This window comes from Cetorhinus maximus, chromosome 11 (genome assembly GCF_964194155.1).
Source record: "Cetorhinus maximus chromosome 11, sCetMax3.hap1.1, whole genome shotgun sequence".
Classification (NCBI taxonomy): Eukaryota; Metazoa; Chordata; class Chondrichthyes; order Lamniformes; family Cetorhinidae; genus Cetorhinus; species Cetorhinus maximus.
Genome location: NC_135889.1, coordinates 11,076,065 through 11,082,064, shown reverse-complemented (window position 1 = coordinate 11,082,064; position 6,000 = coordinate 11,076,065). Strand labels below are relative to the sequence as shown.

At 41.0% G+C, this 6,000-nt stretch overlaps 1 protein-coding gene across 2 annotated transcripts in view; it reads left to right on the top strand.

Annotated features, from left to right (window-relative positions):
- Window positions 1-528: 528 nt before the first annotated feature.
- The window catches only part of usp40 (ubiquitin specific peptidase 40), a 147,428-nt gene continuing 141,956 nt past the window's right edge, over window positions 529-6,000 (top strand). Inside the window, exon 1 of one of the 2 annotated variants that reach the window (XM_078551524.1) lies at window positions 529-681. The gene's annotated coding sequence lies outside the window, so the exon portion shown is untranslated. Of the gene's footprint in view, window positions 774-6,000 lie in introns of both variants that reach the window. The other variant, XM_078551523.1, reaches the window with a different exon arrangement.

Genomic DNA, 6,000 nt, shown 5'->3' with positions numbered 1-6,000 from the left:
CATCTCAAGGCACTTTACAGCCAATTAAATACTTTGGAATTGTAGTCGCTGTTATAACGTAGGAAACCGGGGAGAACCCCGCGGTCTTCTTTGAAATATGGCCACGGGATTTTAATTTTAAATCCAGCAGAGGCAAGGCCTCGGTTCAGTTTAACATCTCATCCAAGAGATGGCACCTCTGACAGTGCAGCACTCCCTCAGTACTGCACTGGGAATGTCACTGTCAGGTCAGATTTTGTGCTGGAGTGAGTGAGATTTGAGCCTATAACCTTCTGACTCAGGGGCCAATGTCCCATATGCCAACAAACTAAGTATATATGTGCATATATTTAGATTTTAAATCCAGGTGATCAGGAAAAGAAGATGAATTGGGAACTGCTTCAATATAGCTCCAGTCCTCCAAAGTTTGCCTTGCCCCTCAGCCGCTGGGTATTGTAGTTCTCCACACCCACGCTGCTTGTGCTGAATAACAGGCCGGCGACTACAATTCCCAGCTTGCATCGCGAAAGCGCAGGCGCATTAAGCAGGGGATGTGCGGTAATGGCCGCCTGGAGGTTCCCAGGGAGACGCTGTTGCTGCGAGTTAAATCTATGTCAGGCACTCACACTGGATTCAAAGCTTCTCTTCTCCCCGCTTTTAATAATTAAACCAGAATAATGATAGCTGCACCCCCGAGTTGAAGTGAGCGCTCCTGGGGTCGAAGTCGGACCTTTTATTTAAATGTGTTTCTTTTTGTTCTGGAAGCTTCTCCCATCTTTGGATGCAAGTTACAGGTTGGTAGAGTTGTAGGAATGGTAAGAGTTTGCTTTACTAATGTCTATATGCATACCTTTGCTCTTAACAGGTATTGCCAGAGAGGCACAAAAGGAGCAACAATGCTGGCAGAATTTGCCTGTCTGTCTTAAATCTTCACTGCATTTACAGCTTGGGACTTTGCAGTTTAAATGTGTCAGCCTGCTTTGATTCAACCCCCTCTAAGTGGATACAAAGTATAAACCTTCCATGCACCACCCCTCCCCACTCATCTCCCCCCCCCCACACACATACACACACACATTCACTCCCCCCCCCCCCCCCCCCCACACACACACACACTAGTCTCATGCATTTCGATCATCAATCTTGCTCTTCATACTTGCTATTGATAACAAAAGCAAAATACTGTGATACTGGAAATCTGAAGCAAAGACAGAAAGTGCTGGAAATACTCGGCAGGTCAGGCAGTATCTGTGGAGAGAAACAGTTAAAACTTCAGGTCGATGACCTTTTGTCAGAATGTTGGAAGTGTTTGGATTTTATGCAAGTGAAAGGACGAGGATGGGAAGATAAAGATCTGTCATAGGGAGGAGGGCAAGAGAGATTAAATGACAAAATGTTTCATGGTACAAGGCCAAAGAGTGGCAATGGAACAAGTAAAGAATCAAAAGATGTATCTAGAGATCTGGTGAAAGGTCATCCACAGATGCTACATGACCTGACTATATCCAGCATTTTCTGTTTCCATGGATAAAAGTTGTTTTGAAGTTTTTCATGCTGAAAGCAGTAACATTGGGTGAGACGTTTTTACAGTTATGCCATGTAAAATTTGCTCTGAAAAGAGCAGTTGTTATCTTAGAAAAGTTCCCTAGAAGAACTGATAAGCCTCAAGATTTCAGGCAGCGTACTCTGCTCACCATCTGGAGGAATGATTAGAACAGGTGAACAAGGATGGGAATATGGGTGGGATCTTAGTCTCTACACCTCTTGAGGAAGTTGGAATATCGTTCCAGTTTCCATCAAACAAGCAAAAGTTACCAACAACCTTCTCTTCCTCAAGAGATGATACCAAGATAAGGGAGGAATTACTAAGATGCCACATGTGAAAACCTGCAAGGTCACTTGTCCTATATGTTCAAAATATTATGAACAAAGCTTGTAGAACAGAGATAAAGACTAAAAGATTATAAGTGAGGGAAGCACCTAAATACATGGCTTCAACAAAGTGCACTCATGCATGCTATTGTGCATTGGTGCAGCCCAAGTTAATCAAATAAGAATGAGACCTGTTTCTTTTAAAAGTTAGTGCTCTTTGGGTAGTTGGGTGTTGTCAGGAAGATATAATAATTCTCATAATGTTATTGGAATTTATTGTAAAATAGTGGTATCTGTGTCTGTATGTATCTGTGTGTGAGAGACTTAATTGGATTAAAGGCAGCTGGCCTGAAGGCTTTGATGTAAACATGGTAAACATGTGGGAAGTTTAGAATGTAAGGTGTAAAAGGACATTTGCACCTTTAAATAAACCAGACTAGAATGTTTTCAAAGGAGGGATGAAATATGTCACCTAGCCAGGTGAAGTTTAGAAACAGTGTTTATTTTTCTCAAAGATTACTGGTAAAACTTAGTGCTATGAGAGATTTTTATTATCAGAAAGATAAAGTCCAAAGACAAGTGAAAGGGAATTTGCATTCAATATGTATAAAGGAGCAAAGGCTGTGTTTAAGGGTAGGCAATTTTAAGATCTGACAAGTGTGAAAAATGTTCAGCATCTAGGCCTCAAGCTGCTGTTTTCAAAGAACTGAAATTAAGAAAACTCATTTTGAATTCGACTGGTTCAGGGTATCGTGTGTCACCTTGCCTGGGGCTTTTAAAATCTCTGTGTCTTACTGTTGTGTTGCCGTAACGAAAGTGTAACTGGGAGTCAGATTAAGTAGGAAATTTAGAAGTTATCACAGTAGTAATTTGTAGACCTACGTATGTGTTTAAAATCATTTCTCTTATTAATGTTTAATCTAGTTTTGTAAAAATCTATAAGACTTGGTAGTCTTATTACTACTGAATTCAAGGCGCGCATCTCGAAATTTATACAAATTACAAACCAAGTTGTGGCAGTTGTTTCAAGTTTCCCTTTGGGATTCGAACAACTCAGCATTTACCAGTGGCTGTGCAATAATAGGTGTCCATCTCCTGGAATGGTGATCTGCAAAGGTTACAAGTCTGATCAACTTGAATGAGACTTTGTGAAGAGAACATTGTCACTTAATATAGAACAGTTGTATAAAAAAATACTTTTAATAGTTAGTGTTTATTAAAGTTAGTTGTTTAAAAACACTTGGTCCTGAATTAATCAGGGTTTTTCTTGGACTAACAACCCTTTGTGGTGACTGCAATTGTGGGAAGTATGTTAAAAGTTAACAACTCCATTATCATTGTATCATGTGACTAACAGGATAGTAGAACGTAAGTTAGATGGATTTTTTTTGTTCAGATTGTATATTGAAATGGGTGATCTCGGTGTTGTGGAGGATATAAAGTTTGAAGCTCAATTCAGGGTCAGACAAAACATCTTGATTGTGATACATCAGGTTCAGCCTGAGTTAACACTGGGGACAGGCATAGAGTTTCGTGCTATGGTACAGGGTTTTTGGAGATGCTAAAACATTGTTTTGGTCCAGCTGATAAGTTGTTGGAAATTCTAATTCAGCACCTATCACATTGCAGAGTAGTCAAAATTTGCCACCATTAGCTGCAACAGTTTCTCAATGGTGCAAATATGAAAAGAAAAATCACATTGATGGTGTAAAGTTTGGTGTGTCTGTAGACATTTGAAAACTGACAATATGCCAATGCATGGTGCCGGCGAGGGGCACCATGTAGACTAAGAACATGAAAATAACCATTCAGGTATTGGCAAAAAAGCTTTTGCAGTAGCGTTGCTGACTGGGGCAGTTAGTGGTGGGCCAGCTGATCTGAGTGACAAACGAGAAAAGCTGGTGGTCAGACTTGTTGACATGATGGAGAAGTCAGAGAAGTCAAGGGGAACACACCATGGTAGCAGTTACCAGAATAATCTGTAGCGCCATTGTTAGTATTGCTTCTGTTATGTGGGCAAAGGTGAAAGTCTGACTGGAAGGATTTGTACAGCGGGACTGATTGGATAAGTGAGCATGGAGATGGGTGGTGACGACATACTTAGATGGAAAAGGCAGGTTGGCGATGCAGTTATTCTTAAGTGAGAACAGAGCAGGCATGAGTGGGCTCATTTGAGGAGAGCGTGATGTCAGCAGTTTTGAAGAGTGACAGAACAGTGGCTGACAAAGTTAAATATGCATTGGATTAAGGATTGTGCAGTCAGGATTGGATATAATGTTATTGTGGTATTGAGAGCGCGTGGAGGAACCAAGCTGGATAAGGACTTGGGGAAGCTGATGGAGAAATTATGGTGATATAAGTTTGGAGAGTGTGGCGTTGGATATGGAATAATACGTGCACTGTCAAACCTTGCCCCGAAGGTGCTCTGTGTACATATGATTAGAAGAATTAAGGTTGTGTAAATATTTAGTTGAGGTACATGCTAACTTGTTCTGATAAAAAGCCATCAATCTGAAACATTAACTTAGTTTCTTCCTCCACAGATCCTGCCTGACCTGCTGTGTATTTCCAGCATTTTCTGTTTTTATTTCAGGTTTCCAGCATCTGCAGTATTTTACTTTTGCTAATTTGTTCTTTTGCATTGTACCCTGTTGGATAAATTTTCCTGCCTGACTTTCTTTTTATTTTTGGTCATCCTGAATGCTAAGTGTTGGGTGCAACCCAGAAGTATGCATTTTATGTTGAAGTATTGAAATGAACATCTTCATTCTGCAGGGTAATTTTAAATGATGACACTTCATTTTTAATGACATAAGAACTAGGAGCAGGAGTAGGCAATTCAGCCCCTCGAGCCTGCCCCGCCATTCAATACGATCATGGCTGATCTCATTTCGGCCTCAACTCCAATTTCCCGCCCTCTCCCCATAACCTTTCAACCCATTACTAATTCAAAATCTGTCTACCTCCTTAAATTTGTTCAGCGTCCCGGCATCCACTGCACTCTGAGGTAGTGAATTCCACAGATTCACGACCCTTTGAGAAAAGTAATTCGTCCTCATCTCTGATTTAAATCTACCACCCCTTAGCCTAAAACTATGGCCTCTCGTTCTAGAATACCCCACAAGGGGAAACATCCGCTCCACGTCTACTTTGTCTATCCCCTTTAGCATCTTATATACCTCAATTAGATCTCCTCTCATCCTTCTAAACTCTAGTGAGTATAGGCCTAAACTGCTCATCCTCTCCTCATAAGACAAGCCCCGCATCTCTGGAATCATTCTAGTGAACTTCCTCTAAACCGCCTCCAATGTGACTACATCCATCATCAAGTAAGGGGACCAAAACTGTGCACAGTACTCCAGGTGCGGTCTCACCAATGCCTTGTATAGTTGCAACAACACTTCCCTATTTTTGTAGCAATAAATGCCAAAATTCCATTTGCCTTCCTTATTACTTGCTGTGCCAACATACTAGCTTTCAGCGATTCATGCATGAGGACACCCAGACCCCTCTGCACTGAAGCATTCTAAAGTTTCTCTCCATTTAAATAATAAGTCGCCTTTTTATTCTTCTGACCAAAATGGATAAGCTCTCACTTGCCCACGTTAAACTCCATCTGCCAAATTTTGGTCCATTCACCTAACCTGTCCATATCCATTTGTAAATTTCTTATTTCTTCCTTGCAACATACTTTCCCACCTATTTTGGTGTCATCTGCAAATTTAGCTATAGCACCTTCTATCCCTGAATCCAGGTCATTAATATAGATTGTAAATAGCTGGGGCCCAAGGACCGAACCCTGTGGCACCCCACTAGTTACAGCTTGCCATCCAGAAAAGGACCAATTTATCCCGACTCTCTGCTTTCTGTTGGTTAGCCAATCTTCTATCCAAGCTAGTATATTACCCCTAACTCGGTGTGACCTTATCTTGTGTGTGAATCTTTTGTGTGGCACCTTATCAAAGGCCTTCTGGAGGTCCAGTTATACTACATCTACAGGATCCCCATTATTCACTTTGCTTGTCACATCTTCAAAGAACTCTGGCAAATTAGTCAAACACGATTTACTCTTCATAAAACCGTGCTGACTCTGATGGATTGCATTTTGACTTTCCAAATGTCCCATTACTACTTCCTTAATAATGGATT